This window comes from Eleginops maclovinus, chromosome 18 (assembly GCF_036324505.1).
Source record: "Eleginops maclovinus isolate JMC-PN-2008 ecotype Puerto Natales chromosome 18, JC_Emac_rtc_rv5, whole genome shotgun sequence".
In the NCBI taxonomy this organism is placed as follows: domain Eukaryota; kingdom Metazoa; phylum Chordata; class Actinopteri; order Perciformes; family Eleginopidae; genus Eleginops; species Eleginops maclovinus.
The window spans coordinates 1,966,480-1,993,307 of NC_086366.1; the positions used below are offsets into that span (position 1 = coordinate 1,966,480).

The 26,828-nt window shown below is 42.0% G+C and overlaps 1 long non-coding RNA gene across 1 annotated transcript in view; it reads right to left on the reverse strand.

Moving 5' to 3' along the window:
- Positions 1-18,690, reverse strand: part of LOC134879733 (uncharacterized) — a 29,215-nt gene extending 10,525 nt beyond the window's left edge. The window contains exon 1 of the long non-coding RNA XR_010167867.1: positions 18,453-18,690. This is a non-coding gene — a long non-coding RNA (uncharacterized LOC134879733). The remainder of the gene's footprint in view (positions 1-18,452) is intronic.
- Positions 18,691-26,828: the final 8,138 nt, after the last annotated feature.

Here is a 26,828-nt window from a genome sequence, read left to right on the forward strand (position 1 = left end):
TGTGTGTGTGTGTGTGTGTGTGTGTGTGTCCAGTAAAAGCAATGAGTTTCCTGCTAATGTGTTGGGTAAGAGCAGGGCGGTGTTGGCGTGAAACGAGGAAGTGAGTGTTTTCCTCACGGTTCACGGTGGAGGCAAAAAGAAAGGGAGGCGTACAGATGAGATGAATTGAGAAGGGGGAAGGTAGGTGGGTGTTGGGGGGGGAGATAAAAGACACAGAAAGCGTTGCTGCAGGAGTGGGAATCATCTCGATGTCCACTGACCGTGAAGTTTGAGAAGTGTCATTCTGCTCCTGTTCCCTTAAAGACAATGAGGAGACGCACGCACGACTGAAGCAGATTCAACGGAGGAAACTTTCAGACAGACTTTGTTCTCTCTCCATGGGCGTCAAGAACTGAACAAGGAAAATATTGGCGTAAGAATAGATCTGCAAGGATCATACTGAAGTCAATATGGACAATCTAGTTCATTTCCAAGTGTTCAGTGAGTATGAACACATGCTGGTGTAACAGTATTCAAGATCAATAATCACCTGATCACTCACTCACACACACACACACACACACACACACTCACACACACACACACACACACACCTTCCCTAATGTTGCTCTTTGACGTACATTTGCTTTACGCATTTGTTTGATTTATGGCCGAAACGAAGACATGTTACCTGCAAAATAAAAGACAAAAAGATGCCTTTGAAGTCATCGCAAAGACCACAGCCAACAGCTGACGATGACATATGTTCTTTGCCTGCGTGAGGGGACACAAGCGGAGGTGGAGGAATTCATTTAAAAAGTGAAACCAGGAAACGTAGAGCTTTAAATACAAACTGTTTGTATGATACAACACATTACATCAATGCAGCTTCGGACCACCATTTTTATATCTCACACATTCATGACCAAATCAATCAGTTCCTTGTAGCCACACATGGGAGAGACATGGTGACACAATGTCGGAAAGGAATGGTGACGACTTGGTGAAGACACGCTGAAGATACGCTGAAGACACGCTGAAGACACGCTGAAGACACGGTGAAGACACGGTGAAGACACGGTGAAGACACGGTGAAGACATGCTGAAGACACGGTGAAGACACGGTGAAGACACGGTGAAGACACGGTGAAGACTTGGTGAAGACTTGGTGAAGACATGGTGAAGACACGGTGAAGACATGCTGAAGACACGGTGAAGTTCTCGATGCAATCCTTGTCGGTCCAAACTGTCCGGAAGAAATCGTTGTAAACTTTGTAGTTGGATGCCTTTGATGGTTGTCAGACACATCCTGCAGCGGTGTTTCCATAAAGCACACTAAACCACACTCCAGATTTTCCATCAAACTTCTGCCTAACACAACTGACTACAAAACAACCACAATGTGCAAATATCTGTGTATTAAAATGATCTGTTGAGATGAAGAGAAGCCTCTGTATCTCAATAAGAGGGGTTTCTTCTTTCAGATAGCCTCTCTGCAGGGCTCAAAGGGCCAACAGTGCGGGACACTCGGTGTGTCCGGGCCTTTAGACCCTGAGCCAGGGGTCCGGTCGATCAGTGAACCGTGTCTCGGCCACTTTGAGGGAAATCTAAGGTGCTGAACTCTGGCTGCATAATGAAAAAAACATTAGCCTGGCTGGTTCTGTTCGACTACTGCCTGCTGGTCTGATTAAACACTGCAACAGTGTGTGTGTGTGTGTGTGTGTGCGTGTGTGTGTGTGTGAGAGAGAGAGTGTGTGTCTGTGCACACTCACTGATTCTTTGTGAACTTGCTAATGTAATTGAAATACAGGAGAACAATGAAAGTGTGCAGTGTGTGTGTGTGTGTGTGTCCTAATCTTTATACAATGCAAAGCGTAGCCCGGCCGAGCAGGGGAAGCGAGGGAGGATGGGGGAGATGGAAACAGTGTGAAAGGAGAAAATCATGAAATGGAGCAGAGGTGAAGGAGGGGAGAGATGGAGGGAGCAGGAAACCAAAGGGAGGGGAGGTGGTGTGTTGTGTGTTGAGTTGTGTTGTGTGTTGTGTCAGAGGGATCAGAACCAGAGGCGTTTACAGAGCAAACAGTGGAGTCGAGCTGGAGCAGGAGGCAAACGTGTCTTTAGATCTTTCTGTTCTGCTCGTATAAAAAGTGAACGAATGAGAATCTACTCCAACAGATAACCTCGTGTAAACCCTGCAGTGTGAAATGTTACCGGAGCTCAAGAGGATCAAAGCAAACTAGAAAACAGTAGGCTTTAGGGCGGGGCTACCGTGTGATTGACAGGTTGCTACAACAGTGTTAGTCTGGTTGACGTTCCTGCAACAGTTTTCCTACAGGACGGGTTGTGGTATTTTTATTTTGTACAGATTTTGATCCTCCCTTAAGTCATGAACAGAAGAATAAAGAGCAGCACTTTGATACAACAAAACAACCTGTCAAGGAAGTCTGATAGAAACATAATCAGAATCTATCATCAGAGTCAGAAAACTGAATTGCAATATATAACATGTATATAACAATATGAATGTTAGGTTATTAAGATGAATAAGATCTGAGAATGCATGGTTGTATAAGTTACAGCGTGACCTGATCCTGCAGACGTTATACCTCTGTCTCTCCTCCGTCTCTCCTGAGCTCTCATTAGTTGTTAGTGAGGAACAAATAAACCTCTCCCTCCCTTTACCACTCTCCCCTTTCCCATCCACACCGTTATTCACCAGAGTCTCTTCTCTCCGTCTTCCTTCTTTCTGCATTCATGCTTTCACTTATTCTCATTTCTATATTACAGGTCACTTGTTAGCGGCTAACACACACTCTAAAACCGGCCTTCGACAGACCAAGGTTTTGCACATTTTGCAAACTACACAAATAGTGCCACCTTGGATTCAGTAAAAGGCACTTGGTAAAGGTTGGGAAACACACTTTAAAAAGCCTCTTTGACAGAGCTTGACTAAGTAATGTTTTCCTGTTGATGTTGAACTCTAGCCAACGTGCTTTAGTTCGAAGTGCTCACTTGTTGACGGAAACAGGCAACAAGTTCAATATCTGAGCCAGGTTTTATGTTGTGATTATCCACTTTCACATTTTCCCAGAATAACGAGAAAAGGGTTGAAGCAGGGCTGTGATGTTTTAGACAATATTTAGTGCTGAGGTTCAAAAAGCCTCTGTAATAACATCGCTCCAATGAACAGAACCGCAGGCTGCTTTCAGACCTGGGCTCATTCAGTCAAAAGCTGCTGTAGCTATTGTCCAGAAGCAGAGGTGGGAGAAGTACTCAGGTCTGGTACTTGAGTAAAGTAGAAGTACTCAGATCTTGTACTTGAGTAAGTAGAAGTACTCAGGTCTTGTACTTGAGTAAAGTAGAAGTACTCAGATCTTGTACTTGAGTAAAGTAGAAGTACTCAGATCTTGTACTTGAGTAAAGTAGAAGTACTCAGGTCTTGTACTTGAGTAAAGTAGAAGTACTCAGGTCTTGTACTTGAGTAAAGTAGAAGTACTCAGATCTTGTACTTGAGTAAAGTAGAAGTACTCAGATCTTGTACTTGAGTAAAGTAGAAGTACTCAGATCTTGTACTTGAGTAAAGTAGAAGTACTCAGGTCTTGTACTTGAGTAAAGTAGAAGTACCAGAGTGTAGGAATACTCTGTCACAGTAAAAGTATTCTAAATGTTCCTCCAGTGAAAGTAGAAAGTACTCTCCTCTAAATGTACTTAAAGTAGCGACAGTAAAAGTAGTCATTGTCTGATTGGTCCATTTCAGAATAATATCTCTGATATGTTTTATAATGATTGATCATTAAAGTGTTCTCAGAGCTGGTAAAGGTGCAGCTAGTTTGAATGGCTTTGTATACTGCAGGGTAGCTGCTGGATTTACTGCAGGTGAACTAAAGTCTGATTTAAGGGAGATTATATTTACCATCATTCATCCTAATCTGCCTAGCAACTCAAGAGATTAAATAACTGTAATGGAGTAGAAAGTAGCATAAAATAGATGTAAAGTACAAGTACCTCAAAACACACACACACACACACACACACACACAAACACCGAGTGTTTAAGGGTGCCGGGCACAGCTGGATTGGCACCTCTTCACCCGCGGGCAAAGGTGGGGTAAAGCTGGCGTGTCAGCGGGGGGGCGTGAAGTGGCTCTAATCTGCTCTCCTGGCATGAGGTGGCGCCGGGCCGGCCGCTGTGCCATGAGTTATGTTGGCAACAGGCGAAGCTGGCCCCCCGCTGTGCTCGGCTCAGTGCATCAGCCTCCTGTTGAGCGGTGGAGAGCAGGGAAATGGAGACGGCGTGAGGCCACGACAGGGGATGTAAAGACAGAAAGAATGGAGAGACAAACAATGGGAGGGAGAGAGGGAGAGAGAGAGAGAGAGAGAGGAATGTTTGCTGCTGAATTGAAAGTGTCAACTTAATGACATTAATGAAAAATATGCACATATTGCATGAAATATAAATCCTCAGGTAAGGAATTACTATGACATAATAGTTCTTAAAAGGCCCTGTTCTGCTTAATGGGGTTTTAGTGCATCTAAATCAGCTGTCTCCAACACGTCGCTCACGAGCTACCAGTCGCTCGCCGCCCCCTTCAAAGTAGCTCCCCAAATAGTTTACATTTAAACCATAGACTGTATATTTAAGATTTAAACACACATTTTCATAATATGCCAATTTCATTTGTCACCTGTACATGAAGTACCGCTCATCTTCTATCTGAAGATATGTTGCTACGATATTTGTTTTCACAAAATATGACACAGAGCTGTTATCAACCGGCATTGCTAACAATGGCTAACCCGAGGTAATTGCTAAATCTGTAAACAAGGCGCGTCCATCTTTTCCGACTTTCCGACCTCGAATGCGACGTCACTCCCAGTTCCGACCTCCGACCTCCGATGTAAACGCGGCAAACACCGAACGCGGCATTAGCTTGACCATGGCCGCTGAATGCAACAAGAGGCGGAAAACATACTTTTTTCACGAGAATTGGGAAATAGACTTTTGTTTCACAAGTGTAAAGGACAAGCGTGTTTGTTTGATCTGCGGAGTAAGCGTGGCGGCCGGTAAAAAATGCAATGTGGAGCGCCATTTCACCACAGTCCACAGCACCTTCTCACGGAACTTTCCCGCTGGTAGCAATCTACGAAAAGAAAAGATAAAGGACCTGAAAACACAGCTACAACGACAGCAGTCTGTTTTTACCAGACCAGCACAGAAGGCTACTGCTTGTACGGAGGCTTCGTTTAAAGTGGCGCACATCCTGACAAAACGCAAAAGGCCTTCACTGATGGCAGTGTTGTAAAGGAGGCCATGACCGCGGTGGCTGAAACGTTATTCAAGGACCATAAATGTAAGACAGAAATATTGTCTGCTTTTGCTGATGTACAACTTGGTGCAAATACAATGGCAAGGAGAGTGTCTGCACTGGCTGTGGATGCGGGAAGACAGTTGGAAACTGACCTTAACAGGTGTAAATGGTTTTCTATTCAGCTGGATGAACCTGTTGACGCGAGCGATACAGCCCAGCTGGCTGTTTTCATCCGCATGGTTTTTGATGATTTCACTGAAGAGTTTTTGACTTTACTTTCATTGAAAACTACAACAAGGGGAGTCGATATTTACAATGCTGTGAAGAACTACTTCACGGAACAGAAGATCCCTATTGAAAAGCTGGTGTCAATAACCACTGACGGAGCACCAGCGATGACAGGTCGTCACTCTGGATTTTTAGCCCGATGGAAAGCAGACCCGGAGTTTCCGCCATTTCTGGCCTACCATTGCATAATTCACCAACAGGCTTTATGCGCGAAGGTCATGGGATTTGAACATGTCATGGAGCCGGTTGTCAAGATTATCAACTCCATCAGAGCAAAGGCTAAGCAACACAGGACCTTCAAGCAATTCCTGGAGGAATGCACTGTGGCCTATGGAGATCTCCTGCTCCACACTGACATCAGATGGCTCAGTAAGGGTAAAGCACTGCAACGTTTCTTTTCCTTGCTGGGGGAAATCAAGAGTTTCTTGGAAGAGAGGGGGGAGGACACCACCTTGTTATGACACTGATGCAGTGTGGGTCCTTGATCTTGCGTTTTTGACAGATGTAACTGAGAAAATGAATAACTTGAACGTACAGTTGCAAGGTAAAGAGAAAGACGTCTGCAACATGATCAGTGCTGTTAACGCGTTCAGTGCAAAACTGGCCTTTTTCATCCAGCAGTTGAAGGCCAAAAGATTCCAGCATTTCCCCTCTGTCACAAAGGTTTTGGAAACCCATGCAGGGGCAGCTGATGCTTTGAACACAGAGAAGTACTGTGACCTCTTGATCAAGCTTGGCCAGGAGTTTGCAGACAGGTTCAGAGACTTTGAGAGACTTGAGCCCTGTGTGACATTAATTGCCAACCCATTCATGAATGTGGACATTAGTCAGATTTGTGGGCAGATGGCAGACCTTTTCTGTATCGATCCTGTGGAAATGGAAATGGAACTTTTAAACCTCCAAAAACGACATACAGCTGAAATCTCAACAGCATGCTGAACATTTCTGGAGCTTGGTTGAGCCAGAACACTATAAGAATCTGTGTCAAGCAGCTCTGAAGACAGCTGCTTTGTTTGGGTCTACATACCTCTGTGAATCTTCTTTTTCTGACATGAAGGTCATCAAATCTAAGTTCAGAACAAGACTGACAGATGAACATTTGAAAGACTCCATAAGAGTGAACCTAAGTGGGTATATTCCAGCATACAGCTCTCTTGTTGGCACCATGCAGTGCCAGGTATCTCACTAACCAAAGGTGCTTGACTGAATATGTAGGCTGGTGACTAAATGACTGAAAGTGTGATGTGGACAAAGTTAAGAGGTTATAATTGTTCAACATCAATAGAAGCCTATGTGATTTCAAAGGTGTGAGTTATGTTTTGACAAAATGCAGTGTTTTGTAAATGTTGTGCAAAAAATGTGAGTTTAATGTGTTTTATAGTTTGAAAAGATAAAGAAATGCATATGCTGATGAGTTCAATTTGGGCTATGTTTCACACAAAGTTACATTTCTGTATTTTGAGCGTGAGGATTGGCTGCCAATATTTTGAAAATGTTCATGCAAACAAAAGATGTTGTTGAAAAGAGAAAGAAATGTTTGGACGTGCAGACTTTGAGTTTAATTTGAGTATTACTGTTCTTACACAAATAGTGAGTGTTGGATGTATGTTCCGTATATGCTTGTGCCAAACGAAACCTTATTCAGGGATTTAGATACGTGTGAATAAATGTTACACAGGATATAAAACACAAGTAGCTCTCTGTCATTTGTTTTCTTTAGAGGTAGCTCTCAGAGGGGAAAAGGTTGGAGACCCCTGATCTAAATGGTCTGCAAAGGCCAAACTCCCTGTGGAGAGGACTCTTTAAAGTAGAGACTCTACATACTGATATACACCTGAACATCAGCAGGAGAGGACTCTTTAAAGTAGAGACTCTACATACTGATATACACCTGAACATCAGCAGGAGAGGACTCTTTAAAGTAGAGACTCTACATACTGATATACACCTGAACATCAGCAGGAGAGGACTCTTTAAAGTAGAGACTCTACATACTGATATACACCTGAACATCAGCAGGAGAGGACTCTTTAAAGTAGAGACTCTACATACTGATATACACCTGAACATCAGCAGGAGAGGACTCTTTAAAGTAGAGACACTACATACTGATATACACCTGAACATCAGCAGGAGAGGACTCTTTAAAGTAGAGACGCTACATACTGATATACACCTGAACATCAGCAGGAGAGGACTCTTTAAAGTAGAGACTACATACTGATATACACCTGAACATCAGCAGGAGAGGACTCTTTAAAGTAGAGACGCTACATACTGATATACACCTGAACATCAGCAGGAGAGGACTCTTTAAAGTAGAGACTCTACATACTGATATACACCTGAACATCAGCAGGAGAGGACTCTTTAAAGTAGAGACACTACATACTGATATACACCTGAACATCAGCAGGAGAGGACTCTTTAAAGTAGAGACGCTACATACTGAAGTTATAACCCTTAATACTTTTGAAGGGAAAGAAGAGCCAGATGATGAAGGTAGCAGCACTCAGTTCACCGATGGCAACCAAAACACATCTACGTTCAAAACGTGACAGATTAGTGCTAACACAGTTCACTGTCTGACAGGCTGCTCTCATTTTCATAGCTGGCGGTAAATCATGTCTTTATTGTTGCCTCAGTGTCCACTCATGTTATATAATTGATTGCGTGGGCCACAGAGGGCCTGAGAGCGCCCGGGAAATTACTGGCTGCTGTCACATCGCTCCTCTGGCAGAGATGCCCGACGGCTGACAGACAGCGAGCTGCACAGAAGTAAGAAAATACTCCTTGCTTTCTTTCAAGAAAAACTATTATTTGTTTCCCTTCTCGTCAATTTAGGGCTCCTGATTGACTTAAAACAAAAACCATCGCCTGGGCTATAAGATAATATATTCATTAAACTGGACTGTGGGGTTCAGTCAGAGCCCAACACTTCAAGTCAAAATATAGTTTAGGATGACAAATGATTTTGTACTTTATATCCTTTGTTGATCCATGAGCTAGTTGCATCTGAGCATCATCAAACACTTATTATCTATAGGTTGAAGATTAGAATTTAACAACAGAGAGAAACAGACCTTTCTTATGTCAATGCCCTTCTGCACATCCATACTTGTACGTCAGTCTGGTAAAAATAGCACATACAGGTGCACACAATCTGATTTCAACACAGGAATAAATATCCAGCGGAGCAAGAAATCCTCTCTTGTCCCAGAATTCCTTCTGACCTATATAGGCCCAAATTGATCCTCCTTTTCCACCGTCGCACGCCCTTCTGCCAGGGCCCGTCACGCAGTTAGCCTTCGATTGACTAGCGCCTGGATTGTCCTGGATAGAGCTGGGCGGGAGCTAACTACCATTATTATTCTACCTCCACCAATTTAGAGTCCACTCAACCCAGAGCTAGCACTCAACTGGCGCCAGCACCGAGCTAAAGGAGAGGTTATGGAGCAATTCAGAGAGCATACATACAGACAGACTTACAGATCGAACAGACCAGAATAGTATACAGTTGATCCTAAACACCAGCATAAGTCAGCATATTAAGACTTCCTATTGTGACCGTGCTGTAGTTCCTTTATAGCCCAACATTAGCCTCCTTTAGCTTAGCGGTGGTGACGTGAAGTCATGTGACCATGCTGTAGTTCCTTTATAGCCCAACATTAGCCACCTTTAGCTTAGCGGTGCTGACGTGAAGCCATGTGACCGTGCTGTAGTTCCTTTATAGCCCAACATTAGCCGCCTTTAGCTTAGCGGTGGTGACGTGAAGTCATGTGACCGTGCTGTAGTTCATTTATAGCCCGACATTAGCCGCCTTTAGCTTAGCGGTGGTGACGTGAAGTCATGTGACCGTGCTGTAGTTCCTTTATAGCCCAACATTAGCCGCCTTTAGCTTAGCGGTGGAGATGTGAAGTCATGTGACCGTGCTGTAGTTCCTTTATAGCCCAACATTAGCCTCCTTTAGCTTAGCGGTGGTGACGTGAAGTCATGTGACCGTGCTGTAGTTCCTCTATAGCCCAACATTAGCCGCCTTTAGCTTAGCGGTGGTGAGGTGAAGTCATGTGACCGTGCTGTAGTTCCTTTATAGCCCAACATTAGCCTCCTTTAGCTTAGCGGTGGTGACGTGAAGCCATGTGACCGTGCTGTAGTTCCTTTATAGCCCAACATTAGCCACCTTTAGCTTAGCGGTGGTGATGTGAAGTCATGTGACCGTGCTGTAGTTCCTTTATAGCCCATAAACATATACGTCATCACTGCACCTGTCTGCTGTCTCTGCACCTATGACTAAGCATGTTGTTCTTTCCTTCCCTCGAGTCTCTCACTAAACACGTCTCTTGCATTGGCTTGGACAAACCTTTTTTTGCGATCTGACCCTGCTCACTCACCCTGCACTTCCCCCTTGGTTTTACAGAGCTCTTACACTGCATGAATGAAAATACAGAAGTATCCCTTGCAGCTATACACGTTGCCATCTACTGAAATCACCAAGAGAAAAGTACTACATGACCAAAAACTGTCTGCTGCTGACTGCAGTGTGCAGAAATCAGTGTTTTGCAGTGATGTTCATGCACAAATGACCCGAGATTTATCCCAGCATGCTGTCTGGATACATTGCATTGTATCCTCCCATCGAGGCTATTTATGGTGTATTTATTTTGTCCTTTCCCGAGAAAAACGTGTCTTTGATGTTCAAACACAATTACATTATGAAATTATTATCATGACAAAAAGATGCAGTCTGTGGCTGCTTTGAATTCTGGTCCAGCTGAGACTGAAATGAGTATCTCGGCTCTGATGAATCCTTTGTGACTTGATGGCAGCCGCAGGAGGACACGCTTTCTCTTTCCTTGGTGGGGACAGATATTAAACGGTGGGTTTTTTGGGGGCGTCAAAAACGTAATGATGTGTATTCTGGTAGAATAGCATGCGCCAATTTATGAAAATGTCTCTATTTATGTAAAGAAAGACCCAGAATGCAAGCGCCAGATGACCATTGGAAATATAATGGACTACAATGCAGTAAAGCTCTCTGGCGCTCTGGATTGCTTTCAGGTTTTTATCGTCCTGTAGACCAATTCCTCTCATTTAGTGCTATCTCTGCAGAGTCAATGCAAGCTTTCAATGTCTACATCTCAAGACATCATCCTTAGCCACTCAAACACATGCAATGATTGCATGTGTTTGAGTGGCTAACCTTTCACTATAGAGCAGGGTTTGCAACATGCAATCCAACACAATAACAAACCACAGGTCTCAAGTGAAACAGGCAGGGAGGACATCGTTAATGCAGTGACTTGGGATCACTCAGTCAGCAAACAGCTCGGTGTAACGGCAGACCTAAAGCATGCCAAATGTTCTGCATTGTTTGCTTTAGGTGTGTGGGGGGGAAACGGAGGAAAGGCATTCTGCAGAAGCATGATCCAGTTTCTTCAAGTTGCACAGGAGCAGAGTCAGCGGACAGGATCACCACGAGGCACAGATCTAGCTCGGAGTATGATAGTGGTAGAGAATACAACCATGAGTATTGGCACTGTGTGTAGCACTCACACATCAGCTCTCCATGACAGCAGCTTTGTCAATGCTAAGCTACGTGTTGGACTTCATGCCAATATTGCATAAATTGTCAAATTTAAACTGAGATTATTTAATAAGGTAAGGAACCATCAGATTTCTCCTGTCCGTCTGCCATGCATTTCTTTATTACAACACCACATGGGAATTTGATTTATCTCCCCCAATAATACACATCAAAGGGGACACATTATGTTCATTTTCAGATTGATTGGTTAGTCGGTTGTGATTGGTCAACCGCTTACAGATGTTCCGCCCCTATTCTATCACGTACAATATGTTGGAGAGCAAGCCAATGGCAGTGCAAGTGTTACATGGTTATGTCATTATTTTACACAAGTAAACAAAGGAGTAAAATGGAGGCGTTTCAGGCAGTACAAGCAGGGATTTTAGCTTTTGCAGACCATTTACATGCACTCAAATCTATAGCACACACTACAGGACAGGGAAAATCCAAAAGGGCCTCTTTAATCCTGATTAATCACAGATATTATTGGGATTAACGGCACAGAAGTTATTTAACATTCAGATTAAATCCATAAAGACCTCATGGATCCCTTCATGAGCGACATGGAGGCGAGAGAGATGCAACACAAACAGATGCGGGAGGTAAAGAGAACGAGAGAGGAAGTGAATCTTCCCTCCCTACTTTCTGGGTAAGAGGTGCTGGGAAGCGTAAACGGTTTATACCTGCATGCAGCCTATCTGACGATGGAGGGGGGGGGGCACACCGGGGCCTCGGCCTCCAAATCTCATTTTGCTCTGGGACCCGAGGCCTGACTTTCTGATAGGGAAAAAAGTGAATACCAGCAGAGAGGAGGAGGGGGGAGAGACGAGACGGGGGAGGTAAAAACGGAACAGAAAAAGAGGGTAAAAGAGTGTCAGGGATACGGTGCAGCTCAGCGCGGCGAGCCGAGAGAGAACGAATGGGAGGAAATTGCAAGAAGAAAAATCAGCAAGGGCGGAGGGGGAGGAAGGTAGGGAGGAAGGGGATGCAGGGAGGAAACAAGGGGGTAACAACAGGGAAGGGGTCGTGGAAGATATATCTCCAGGCAAGGATGGATTGAAAGAGTAAATAGAGGTTAAGGAGGGATAAACGCTGAGACAAACAGAGCTGTGAGAGGTGGGAAGTGGGAAGAGGGAAGAGGAGGGGGCCGAACAATGTGGGAGAGATGTGAGGGAACGCACTGTGAAGAAAGAGATGGAAAACTGGAGAATGGGTGAAAGTGTTTGTGGAGAATCTCCAGGTGTGTGTGTGTGTGTGTGTGTGTGTGTGTGTGTGTGTGTGTGTGTGTGTGTGTGTGTGTGGGAAAAGGAGGCAAGCAAATGTGTGTGTGAGTAGGAGAGAGCCAGGGGAAGCGAGTGTGACTGATTCGGCCGAGGCAGCGGTAAAAGGTTCCTCTAATACAGAAGCTGGTGAGGAGATCGGCGCGAAGGAGCCTGAAGGATGCACTCTGTTAGAAGGGAGGAAGAGAGGATGAGAGAGGGGGGATGGAAGGGAGGAAGGCGATGGGGGTCCAGAGTTGAAAAAGTAAAAGGGGGAGGAGGAAAGACAGTTTTCCGCGGGGGTTATTCTTTGCATCTCCTCTGACTTCACTGTGTTTGAAACACGTCTCCTTTTCTGATCCTCTTTTACCCTCTTGGCTTCTTCCCCCCCCTTTCTGCCCTTAGATTCCCCCACCCCACTCACCTCCTTTTCATTCTGCTGCATTGAAAGGGTAAGATAGAGCATGACAGCAAAGTGTCTTTTCAATATAACAGGATGATCAAAGGGAGGAGAAAGAGGGACTCTGGTCCAGGCATTTTAACTGTTAACCATGTTTCATCAATTCAGAACCACAAGAGACCACATGCCAGCAGAGCACTTAAAAGGAACCTGCACTCCCCCTCCCACCACTTATCTTACCCGCCATCCTGTGTCCATGGCAGTGACTCTATAGGACGTCTCCTGCAAATATCTGACAGCTTCCTGCTACCTGTTGCAGAAGGAACGTGCAAAGATCAGAAACTAAAGAAAAGTGAGGTGACAATTTTTTAATAAAAACCATTTATAGAAATATATATATTTATTTTTGTTGCACAAAACAAAAGAAAAGCTTTGAATTACAAAGTGATTTGGGGTGATTTCCCCCAATTCTCTTTATGTTTTTAATTTTCAATTATTTTTTTGCAAATAAGTTCATTTTTAAAGTGTTCTTCAATATTAAACTGTTAGAACACACAGGTCATTTTTTAGGGAAAATTATTTCTGAATGGTTTTTTTTCCTAAGTGAAATCGTTTTTTTAAATAATTGGACAACATTTGTTTTTTTCATTTCAGTCAATCTCAAAAAAAAGAAGTTATTTCAAAATAAAAATGCGATCTTTCTAAAATTACTTGATTTTTTTGGTTTTTTTTTGCCCTCTTTCACTTTTTAAATGAGGTAATTTTAACTAAACTTCAAAAATGTTAATTAAAAAGTAATTTTCCGGGATTTTTAGAAAAATAACAGAACAATTGATAAAATAAATGTTAAGGTCAATAAGTTCGTTTTTAAAATTGTGTTTTCTTAAAATGTAATCAATAAAAGACGGTATTGCAAAAATAAGTCCATTTTTAATTCAATTTAAAATCAAAACGTTTTTCTGAATTAAAATGCGATCTTTTCTAAAATCACGCAACATTTTTTATTGGATCTTTGCACTCCCTTCACCTCCTCTCCACCCTCCCTTTCCCCCCATCCTCCTCCTCCTCAGGTCCAGACTGGCCTTGGCTAAGTGCCCAGGAACAAGTGCTGGCTAACTCTGCAGGCCAGACGGGACTCGGGGAAGACAAACTACCTAATACAGGCTGGGACCAGATAGAGACAGAACGTGGGGGTGGGGGGGAGAAAAAAAAGGAGGGAGACGGTGGTTTCGGAGATGGAGGAATCGCTCCAGAGGGAGTCGAGCTAAAGCGTGCTGCTGGGGCCATTGATTTGCAATTCCAATGAAGTCTGCTTACAGTGAATTACACACCGACACACTCGGGCTTAAGTGTGCATAAATAATCACGCCCACTCTGTCCCGTAATGGATGGTCCGAGCGTAACAAAGTTAGAGAGGCCGTCTGCCGCGGAACAACATAAACATTAAAACCATTATGAGAAGTGCCAGGGTGGATTAGGACTGCATCGGGGGGGCTCCTGACAGGCCTTAGCTCTGGCTCTGTGAATACATCATGTGGTTTCAGTCTCTCTGGATTGAAATATTTCAGAAGTTATTTCATTAATTAATCTTTGGGCGAGTGCATTAGTTAATAACCTCCAATCTCCAAACCTCTGCATTAAACAGCTTCAAAGCATCTCAATGGAAAAACAAGTACAGCTCAGGGTTCAGTCCAAACCGGGTAACAGGGGCCAAGCCAAATAGAAATTGTTAAAGCTGGAAGATTTGAGCGAGATCATTCGTTCCTCCGCTGAGGTTTGACAAATATTTTTCATTCTTACAAATACAGAAACAAATCTTTGAGAAAATAACAAAAGTGTTAAAGAAAATCCATTATCTGAGAAAGCAAAAGCAATCCTTTCAAAGATGGTCTGCATCTGCGTGTTGATTCCTATCTGTTCCTTAAGCGCTTCCTCGGCTAAAGGCTTATCATTTCTGCTTTTCACTGATTTCCCCCAAAAAATACTCATATTTTATGTCCCAACAAAATGTTTTCTTCTGTCTTTTTGGAGCCTAACTCACAAAATACCAGAAGCACCTTTGGAAACAAATATATATACATGTACAACAAAGCTCATAACCAGAGGTGGTAGAAGTACTCAGATCTTGTACTTGAGTAAAAGTAGAAGTACTCAGATCTTGTACTTGAGTAAAGTAGAAGTACTCAGGTCTTGTACTTGAGTAAAGTAGAAGTACTCAGATCTTGTACTTGAGTAAAGTAGAAGTACTCAGATCTTGTACTTGAGTAAAGTAGAAGTACTCAGATCTTGTACTTGAGTAAAAGTAGAAGTACTCAGATCTTGTACTTGAGTAAAAGTAGAAGTACTCAGATCTTGTACTTGAGTAAAGTAGAAGTACTCAGATCCTGTACTTGAGTAAAGTAGAAGTACTCAGGTCTTGTACTTGAGTAAAGTAGAAGTACTCAGATCTTGTACTTGAGTAAAGTAGAAGTACTCAGATCTTGTACTTGAGTAAAGTAGAAGTACTCAGATCTTGTGCTTGAGTAAAGTAGAAGTACTCAGGTTTTGTACTTGAGTAAAGTAGAAGTACTCAGATCTTGTACTTGAGTAAAGTAGAAGTACTCAGGTCTTGAGTAAAAGTAAAAGTACTCAGGTCTTGTGCTTGAGTAAAGTAGAAGTACTCAGGTCTTGTACTTGAGTAAAGTAGAAGTACTCAGATCTTGAGTAAAAGTAAAAGTACTCAGATCTTGTACTTGAGTAAAGTAGAAGTACTCAGATCCTGTACTTGAGTAAAGTAGAAGTACTCAGGTCTTGTACTTGAGTAAAGTAGAAGTACTCAGATCTTGTACTTGAGTAAAGTAGAAGTACTCAGATCTTGTACTTGAGTAAAGTAGAAGTACTCAGATCTTGTGCTTGAGTAAAGTAGAAGTACTCAGGTTTTGTACTTGAGTAAAGTAGAAGTACTCAGATCTTGTACTTGAGTAAAGTAGAAGTACTCAGGTCTTGAGTAAAAGTAAAAGTACTCAGGTCTTGTGCTTGAGTAAAGTAGAAGTACTCAGATCCTGTACTTGAGTAAAGTAGAAGTACTCAGGTCTTGTACTTGAGTAAAGTAGAAGTACTCAGATCTTGAGTAAAAGTAAAAGTACTCAGATCTTGTACTTGAGTAAAGTAGAAGTACTCAGATCCTGTACTTGAGTAAAGTAGAAGTACTCAGGTCTTGTACTTGAGTAAAGTAGAAGTACTCAGATCTTGTACTTGAGTAAAGTAGAAGTACTCAGATCTTGTACTTGAGTAAAGTAGAAGTACTCAGATCTTGTGCTTGAGTAAAGTAGAAGTACTCAGGTTTTGTACTTGAGTAAAGTAGAAGTACTCAGATCTTGTACTTGAGTAAAGTAGAAGTACTCAGGTCTTGAGTAAAAGTAAAAGTACTCAGGTCTTGTGCTTGAGTAAAGTAGAAGTAGCTAGATTCACAAATGCATCACAAAAAGTAAGATTTCAAAGAAATTATCGGAAATTCTAAAAAGTCTAGATTGAGTAAAAAAGTCAGATCTTTTAGGAAAAACTGATCATTTTGAAGAAATAGTAGAAAATTCCTAAATCAAAATTTGAAAAAAAAGGCAGAATTTTTAGGAAAGAGTCTGAGAGAGACTCACACAGAAAGGTGTTTTACTGGTGCTATTTGTATGTGGGTCAGAAATATATCTGTGAATCCTTCTGTGTGGGTCAGAAATATATCTGTGAATCCTTCTGTGTGCATTTAGTTATTTGAGACTGATCTGACCCCATAGAAATGACCATAAACTCAACACATACAGGAAGGAAAAAGTGACATGTTATGACTTCTTTTCAGCACTCTTCAAACATTAATGCCAACAAAGCGATGCTCAGCATTTTGTGTGGCTGCACACCTTCTCACCTGCAGCTTTTTCTGAGACAAAGCACTTTATGAATACAGCAGCTTTGGGATGAAACCTGGCTGTGTGAGCCGAGTGTTGAGCGGCAGCCAGTGTCTTAGCAGTGTTAATGTGAGTGTAATCTCCTCTGCTCACGGGGATGTTGCACGCAAGCAGGCATGTGTTGTAAACGGGCCTCTGTGGAGTGCCAGAGATTAGTGTGGTAGAGGGTCGTCATACACAAAGACAGCGGCGGCGCCAGACTGAGGGGCTTTCTACTCGACTACGAGAGGGCCGGCCATCAGCAGGGAAGAGAAACAAGAGAGAGGAGAAGGGAGGAAGCTCAGTGGAGGAAGAGGAGGAGAAACATGGAGATGGAGTAGAGGCAGGGTGAGGGGAGCAGGTTGCTTTAATAATGTAATCTGTTGTAGTCCGTACTTTCAGTTACGTTCGGATAACCTCAATACCAAATGCAATGCAAACACAAACTGCCGCTGAGGCACCCGTCAGCGGACATTACTCATTGGTTAAAGAAAGGTCTGGGCAAAAGTATTTTCCGTGCATTTTATTTTGTCGATGCCAGATCAGAGTATAACAGTTCTCTTCTCTTATGTGTGCGTCTTGCATACCCTATGGTAAAAAAACGTATGCCTGGTGCGACAAGGCCACCACCTGTTACCAACTTACAATCACCGGTCTCTCTCTCTCCCCGGGTCCACCAAAGCATGAAACAAGCTATTGGCTCGGCTTGGATTACACGAGAGTAAGAAAGTAGATTTACAATAAAATAAATGTATAACTATTAAATAAATAATGTAAGTCTGTATACGGCTCCATCAAGAATAAATCAGATGTTCTTTACTTAGAAACCAATATATTTCGTGTAGTTACAGTAATGGTTTACAAATGCAGTTCAAGCTTAATACATTCATTAAAACCTCGACCTAAAATATATCGATTTATTTCCAACTGCATTTAAGTGAATGGTAGCCAGTGTTGGGTTTCAAGGTTTCAAGGTAGTAAACTTAATTAATCACTTATGAAACTAATTAGTGACACTGCCTTTGGATGACTGTAATATCAGATGCCCGGATCAGCAACAACATTAACCCCACTGAACATCAGCCTTGTTTTCCTAACATGGTCCAGGTAGCTTGCAAAGTGTTCCTATCTGATGGTGACCACCTGTTACTTGTATCTTGCTTAATATGTGTCAGAAAGATGGTGATTACACCGCCTAAAGGGCACAATTTCCTCCACGATGCTTGCTGCAATAAGCCTGTTAATCTCTGCTAACAGGGACAGTCCAGGCCTCAATGGGGGGGGGGGGGGGGGGGGGGGGGGCTACGACGTTGAGGTGAGACAGTAAGGCTGTCGGTAGTGCTAGCTAATGTAAACACGGGGCGATGCTGACCGTGTCGGGGTAGGGGAAGGGTTAGCTTAGTTGTTTTGCTCATGTAAATAGCGTTACAACACACCGGGAATGTCTTAGAAACACAGGTTAGTGAATTTAGGGTTGGAAGCTAGCGCTAGCTATCTAATGTAGGCTAAAGGCTGTGCGTTGATTGTCCTTTAGCTGTGTTAGGGTTTGATGAGGGTTAGTTAGTTAAAATGATGTTAAGTTCAGTTCAAAGTTCATAGAAAAATGAACTATTCACTTCTTTGGAACTACTTCATGCACAACACTGTTAACATCTGACGTTTGGCTGGCTAGTAACCGCTAGCCTGTTATTATTGTTCATCATTTGAGATCCAACTTACCGTATCAACTTCAGCCATCTCTTCTTCTCTTTCTCATCGAGGGGAAATCGGTTTTGTCGACATCATTTCTGTTACTACAACCCGGGACACAGCACCGCACCATTGTACTGCCGCTGACACCAGTAGAAACCATTAGAAGGTTAGCGCGTGGACACGGAAGTGGCTGTTTTTATGATGACGTAGCGACTAGCCATCCCCAGGAGACTCCGACATTCTTGCTCTGTCTCCTCCTTAAAAGCCTGAGTGTAGCACGAATGAAAAGGGACGTTTGATTAAAGAAACACAGGTAACGAGATCATGTCCTGCTAAGTCACTGTGACGATATCACTGCTGTTATCAACAGTGATGATTACACTTTGGTGAACTTTGTAGCTCGTCACCCCCAAATACTGCCCCAGTAACACTGTGCTTGGACCCCCCTGGGACCTAGCCTGGTAATACCAGCCTGTTTGACTTCGATTCTCTCGGCATACAGTCTGGAATAACGTCATTGGATTTGGATTACTGTAATTGGTGGAAACTTGTCTGAAGTTTAAAATCATTGGAGTTCCCTTAACCAATCACTAACGTTCGGTAATGACGTATGTTCTGAGGCTCTGACCTCACGCTTCCTACTTCCGCTTTCACAGTAGGTAACAAATCGCTACCTGCGAGCGTGGCTGTCAAAGTGGCTGTCAACTACATGTGTCGATGTTGTCAATGTAACTAAGGATTCAGGGGACAGTTCGTAACTCGAAACGATTATTTGAAAAAAGGGAAGAATTCCTTCCAGAGTTGAAACGACCGAGCGGATAGCTAGTGGCGTCTCTTCCTCCGTCGCCATTGTTGAACTACAGACTAGACTACAATTCAAAGTCGGCACCAACTTCGACCTAATCGCTCTCAACCCCTCCCCCTGTTCGCTGATTGGACCGATAGAATTCTGAGTTCCAGTAATCGTCCCTAATGAGTTCTTGCCCAGTCTCACTCACAGGAGCAAAATGAAATTGGGCGGAAGTACGTAGGCTGGTATAGCCAGAGACCCCTCTCCAAAAGAATCTATGATAATGCAATTGTTGAAAGTGTTGCAGGTTTTTTCAGTAATGTGATTTAATAAATTGAACTTAGTAACTGAAACAAATTCTGTTACTAAAACAAATACCAAGAAATATTAAAAAATCTAATAAAAACAAGAATTTTCTGCATGAATAAAGTAATGTAATTATAACCGACAACTGCACTTAGGTAATTAAGTCATTGACACACATTTGGTTATTAAAACAAACCCCCTCCCCCCCACTAAAGTTGGTCTAGACTGGATATTGCTGACTTGTCAACGGGCCATTGTGCGAGCACTTCCTCCCCTCATCAGTGAAAGACAGAGAACAGAGGGAGGAGAAGAAGGATGGAGGAAGAGCCGGGACAGATGGAGGCAGTAGTGACGGATGGTCGGTGGACGGATGGACGGCTCTAAACGATGCCATCAGTCAGTGAATTAACGGCCTGTGATGAGCCATCGTGCGAGCCAACGTGATACCACAGGACTCTGTTTTCCGACGCTCGCCAACAATCAACTCGGCCATGTTTGTTTGTGTCAAAAAGGGAGGGAGGACAGACGTGAAGAACAGAGCTCAGTGATGGGGGCGATCTACAAGACTTTGCTTCTACGTCCTGACTTTGGTCTGTTTTAACGGCTCTTACATTAACACCATTAATCATCACCTGGTGTTATTTACAACCTGTTTAAGCTGTAAACAATGGCTCAGACTACTGGTTTACATGGAAAGCTGCAGTGAATATACAAAGACAAGACACTGAAAATGTGTGACTGTGATGGACGAACATAATCTAAGGTCACCCATTCATTTCCTAAGGGGGTCATTTTTGATCGGGAACATCAGAATTAAACAACTCAGAATTCAATTAAAGATGTGATCAGTAATTGAATATGTTCAAATGTATGTATTTATTTAAACAAGGACAATGCATACAAATACTTCAATCTCAGAAAAGGGAAGCGATGATTTATGCCAGATTTCAGGTCATAGCTCATTTCCACCTGCAGTCGTTAGGCAGGAAAACAACAACAACCACAAACAGTAAACACATTGCTTAATCTCTATCACACAAACAGATTAAAGTACAGCTCAATAAAATAGGACATAGTACGGTTAAAATATAATGTTCAGATTGAAAAACTCAGAGTACAGTGGAGTTCATGCTGGCATGACTGGTTGCTTAATTTCCATTTTTTTGGAACATAACAGAAAGAGTGAAAGTCTACTGTGGCGGACATCATGAGACCTTGAGGCGATCAAATGTAAAGCACAACTATGGTTGATCAAGGTAGTAAATCGGTTGGATTTGACCCGAACAGTTTGACTGAAGGCATGATCATCTACTCCTTTAGGTCTGATCCTGGCTGGAATTGTTTGAACACCTGTTGACCTAAAAACGTCAAAAGCAAGAGAACATGAAGTGTATTTTATTCACTCAATACTGCAAACGAATAAAATTCCATTCCATTCTCAGTGGACAGGTCCAAACAATGTGACATAGTGTTAACTATAATTGGCTCTCTTAATGGCCGTGTAATTTATCCCACAATGAATATTATCAGCCCATTTAATGGCAGTAATTATCCACGTCACAGAGGGTCCTGCTACACCTGTAGGTTCAGATAATCATCTTTTCACATGGTTGCTATTCATGCAGAGGATTAACTGACCTACACTTCTGTTGTTTGTGGGTTTCCATGAATTACTTTGTAAAGTTGTGTCTATGTTTTGCTAAAGTTGCCCACAGTTTTTCTAATAGTTATTCCAAGACCTTCAAGATTTGTCTGTTGTGTAAAATAGCCAAGCTAAAAGCGTTGGTTTTATCTGGCAAACTATTGACGTAGGCCAAATACTGTGTAGGTAAAAGAAATGACTGATAAGCTAAACTTGTGCTCAAATGTCCTGGATTATCTTGACCGGCCATTTTCTGTGTAGTATCTCCTCAAGAGTGTGTGGACAGCGAGGAAGGAATGGGAAAATGTTGTTGTTTTTTATCTTTTTTCATATCGTTTCAGTCCCACATTCATTGCACGCTGATGGCAGAAACAAAATCAGTTCTTCAGTACAAACAGGAACAGGTTATATACAGGATGTACTCTTTAAACAGATGGTAGTACCACCAGTACAGAAACAGAACAACAGGAAAAGGATGAAGCCACTTATTCTCAATATGATCAGAATCAGAATCAGGTTTGTTGCCAAGGAATTTGTCCTGGTGTTTTTGGTTCATACATAAAAATAAAACACTGATAAAAAAAAAAGGATTTAAAGTAAACTATAATAACATAAAAGATATAGCAATATTTACATCGAATATGATGGAAATATGAACAACATACTGTTTACATAGTGTGCATTAATGTGAGTCTATGATGTGTCTGAGGGTCAGTGTCAGTGGGGGGTCCCGGGCCTCGTTATTGAGGCCGGTAGCGGAGGGGAAGAAGCTGTCTGAGAGGTTCTGGTCCTGATGGAGCCCGGCCTCCTGCCATAGGGGGGGCGAACAGTTTGTATCCAGGGTGGGAGGCGTGTCCGATTCTGATTCTGGTTTTGATGAAGACAAATAAGTACACAACCATGGCTAAAGATGAGTAGCAGCAATTTAAAAAGGAAACGTGACATTAAGGAGTTGAGACTTTATAAAAGTAAGGAAATAAAAGGGATTATTTTGAGATATGGAGAAACTACAGTATTTTTCCAGCCCTCCCTGACGTGTCGCTGGTTGTAATTGGAGAGAAACCAGAACCAGTGATCTTCGGATTGTATTTTTGTGTCGTGACCCTCCCTAAATCCCTCTCTCTTTCCCCTGCCTCTGATTGAGCCATTAAGCCAGCCGAGCCAGCTGATTAATACACTGCGTGTGTCAGGGTAAATTGATTCATTGCACTAAATGATTTGATGAGGGGTCAGCCCACAAATCTCCCAGGACTAATGTGAGGCTAATGACAAATGACAACAGGATTGAGCTGAACGCCACGACAGCACGCGTCTCCAAGGTCAGGGGAGGGAGGCATTACCCCACTACAATGGTGAAGGACATTTACTTTCTGGTGCCCAAATGAAAGAAAGCACATGTGAGAAACTTAACAGGACCACGTCCTCTCAGAGACACAGTCCTTTGTGGGAGGTGTTGCACTGACATGAAAGAGACAGGAACTTTTCACAGACGAAACATTCATTTAAGGCTTGGTCCAGACGAGGCGACACAGAACAGAACATCCTGATCTGTAACAGACAAGAAGAAACAGGACTTTAAATACAGACTAACGAGGAGATGGAGTGCAGGTGTGCAGGAGGTCAGGTGGGTGCAGGGCTGATGGGGAACAGGTGAAACCAATTAAACTGAAGGAGCCAAACTGCTGAATTTATTATTAGTAGTTAATGTTATTTCTTATTCATTTGATTTGTATTTGTTGAGTATTTCCGAGCAATTGTCACATGGGTGTGGTTTGTGTATTTAGCTCCCCCGTTGCATGCTGGGGGATGGGATGTGTTTGATTTTGTTTATTAAATATCATCGACCGTTTAAAACTTCAGTATGAAGCCAAGTTTAGCCTCTTGGCGACTCAAATTTAAACGGGAATCCAGTCAAACAACGACAATCAAAAAAGGCGGGAAAATACACAAAGACAGGAAGTTGTTGGAGACTTTCAAAATAAGATAAATAAAAGCTGGAATAAAGAGAGTTTAGATGTCCATGTTTATAGGTGTTATTGAAACTAGACAGCTAATATTTTGATAAGATAAGATGTACTTTATTCATCCCAAATGGAAAACGCAAGGCATTGTTCATAAGTGGAAATAAAGCAGTAAACAATTCCTAAATTTAAACATCTCAAAATAGAAATGAAACAGCATTCGAGAGTAGAAAATACACAATGTGATCGTGAACATAAACATCTATAAACTGTCTGACAAATAAAATAAAACACTCTTGAAGGGAATTTACAGTATACACAAAACAAGGCAGGATATTATTGACATGAAGTGTGAAAGGCAAAGTTTAGAGCCGGAGTTACTTAAATCAATTAAGAAACATCAGAAATAATCAAGTAAGACAATTATTTAGAAGCTAGAATTCTTAATCTTTTTTGGGACTACCTTCCCAACCCATTTGATTAAAAAATAGAAATTCAAATGTTATTGATAAATGACTTTCGCATCAACCTTTTTGATTTTGGGGGAAATTATATTTTATATTGAAATTGTTTGTTTTTTAATTGGTTTCATTTACCCTATTTTTCTAAATAATAACCCTAAATGTTACCATGATAAGACACACAGCACATTAGTCTATCAGACATGTCAAATATAATCTCAAACATTCAGTCAGTTATTTCCTATAACAGCAGGGATTGTGATTTTTAGCAATCTTTAATCACACAAGGAAAACGTGCACTGGTTGGGGACTGTTTTCATTCATAAAATACACCTTGTTTTTTGGAGTGTTAGAGGCAGAAGCACAGATTAAAGTACAGTGTGTGTTCATGGTGATGAAGAAAATGTCAGCCAGTGCTTTGCTGTCCATTAAAATGGATTTCTGCTGAACAGAGGAATACAAAATATCAGACGGACACAAAAAAATGTTGTTTTTCTGCTGCTTTTTATAGAACGTCTCACAGGCCAGCCGTAGTTTTGGCAAAGGGCAGGATTACAGAAAGCTTTTATTTACTGGATTCTGGGCAGCAGTTTGATCTCCATATTTTCAATCCATCACTGATGCTTGCTCATTTTCCAGTAACATGAATGCGAAGAGCCCGAAAATGGGAGCGACAAATGAAAAATGTTTGAAGCAGAGAAAATGTGACAAGCTCTAAATTGGAGCGATTTGGGGGACTGGAGTATAAAGACACATCTAAAGCTGCTAAAGCTTTCCATTTCTCCAGGGTGCAGAGAGCCATGTTGCTTTCTGAGCTGTACCTCAGTATACTCGCAGGGGGAAACAACATCAACCAAATGGCCGAATAATTGAATGACCAAATGAAACAGCCTGCGATGTTGAGTGGATCAATACACTCCATGCTCCCCATTAGGCCTTCGATGGTGCCCCTCTCTCACAATTTCTCTCTTGTGTTCTTTCTTGTTTCTTTCCCATCCTCTTCCCCCCTCTCCCACTCGTCTCATCTCATGCATTTTGTCTTTGTCCTAGAGTGGTGCAGGAATGAGTCCTAAAACCCAGAAATTAGTCAGCATTTCCTGTTCAATCATCTGTTCATCAAATGTTTTCGGTTTAATGCTCAAAATAAGGTCTGTTGTTTTGTTCTATGACATAAAATACGCCAGTTAATACCTCACTGGTGAATTTAAAAGCAGCGGTTACTAACAAGTGTCTAAATGAGACGACTAACCATCCTCCCACCCAACATTAGCCTCCTTTAGCTTAGCGGTGGTGACGTGAAGTCACGTGACCGTGCTGTAGTTCCTTTATAGCCCAACATTAGCCTCCTTTAGCTTAGCGGTGGTGACGTGAAGCCATGTGACCGTGCTGTAGTTCCTTTATAGCCCAACATTAGCCTCCTTTAGCTTAGCGGTGGTGACGTGAAGTCACGTGACCGTGCTGTAGTTCCTTTATAGCCCAACATTAGCCTCCTTTAGCTTAGCGGTGGTGACGTGAAGCCATGTGACCGTGCTGTAGTTCCTTTATAGCCCAACATTAGCCTCCTTTAGCTTAGCGGTGGTGACGTGAAGTCATGTGACCGTGCTGTAGTTCCTTTATAGCCCAACATTAGCCGCCTTTAGCTTAGCGGTGGTGACGTGAAGTCATGTGACCGTGCTGTAGTTCCTTTATAGCCCAACATTAGCCTCCTTTAGCTTAGCGGTGGTGACGTGAAGTCATGTGACCGTGCTGTAGTTCCTTTATAGCCCAACATTAGCCGCCTTTAGCTTAGCGGTGGTGACGTGAAGTCATGTGACCGTGCTGTAGTTCCTTTATAACCCAACATTAGCCTCCTTTAGCTTAGCGGTGGTGACGTGAAGCCATGTGACCGTGCTGTAGTTCCTTTATAGCCCAACATTAGCCGCCTTTAGCTTAGCTGGAATGGAGTATTTTAAAACCATAGTATTTCTTCTTCTATGTCAGTAAAGGATGTGAGTACTCCCCCCACCATCACCTGTTTGTCTCTCCTCTTCTCATCTTGGATAACAAACACCGGGGTTGTTTTTTAATATTTTGTCCTGCTTTCGTGGAGGGTACAACAAACCAATACATCAAGTCAATATTAGACTTTTATTAAAAACAGACTTCACTGAGTCAGTGTGGTCGAACTGATGATAGATCTGATGCCGTTTGATTGATGACTCATTCATTAGACAGCGGATGAATACACTCTGAATTCAAAGCCCTGAATAACTGGAATATAAATCAGACAAGAATAAAGCTCGGGGGAAACAGCGGTGATGTTATTACACTTGTGTTTTCATTGTATTAGTTCCATTTAATGCACCTTTATTCTTAATCTTCTACATTTCAGAGGTATGTAGACTGTTTTAACTGCACTACATTTATATAACTCTCACAGTTACTACATTTAAAAACACAAATATTTTCCCAATCTCAAATATTGGCTCCACATTGACAAACTAAAGTACAAAATACGCGATATAATACTGTAAAAAAATACTTTCTGCGTGACGGGTGCTTTTACTTATGAGTACATTTAGCTGGTGATACATCTGTTCTTTATATTATCATGAGATGGGCCATTATGATGAATAAGTACTTATATTTGTTTGTACTTTCAGCACGTTTTGATGCCAATACTTGCGTACTTTTACTTAATTCAAATCTTGAATTGAATACTTTTATTTGTAAGGTTTATAGTATTTCTACTTTTACTTAATCTGAGCATTTTTTCCAAAATTGCAGGTAAACAACACAAATCAGCTCCTTGATAAACACACTTGCAGTTATCATATAAAGTGCAAATTTGAAGTACTTGTATTTTAATCCAGTATTTATGCTTCAACCCCAGTACAAATTACAGGTAAACTTTTTAACGTCACTGCATTTATTTCACACCTTTAATTACAAGGGATTTTCTGCAGAAAACCATCATGTTGATATAAACACAAAAATAAAAGGTAAAATATATAAATTAAACCAGCAACCGTTTGATAAGAACAGCAAAGTCAATTAAGAGATCATTAATAGCATAATTGAAGAAATGTACATATAATGGTTTTGTATAATTTAGATGAAATCATTATTGTATTATTTGAGTATTTGTACTGTAAGTGTCATACGTCTACTTTAAAGTACTTCCTCTAACACTACTAAACTGGTTTGATATTGTCAAAACTAAATTGGCTTTGAAGCACTTCCTGTTTCCGTACAAAGGTTTTT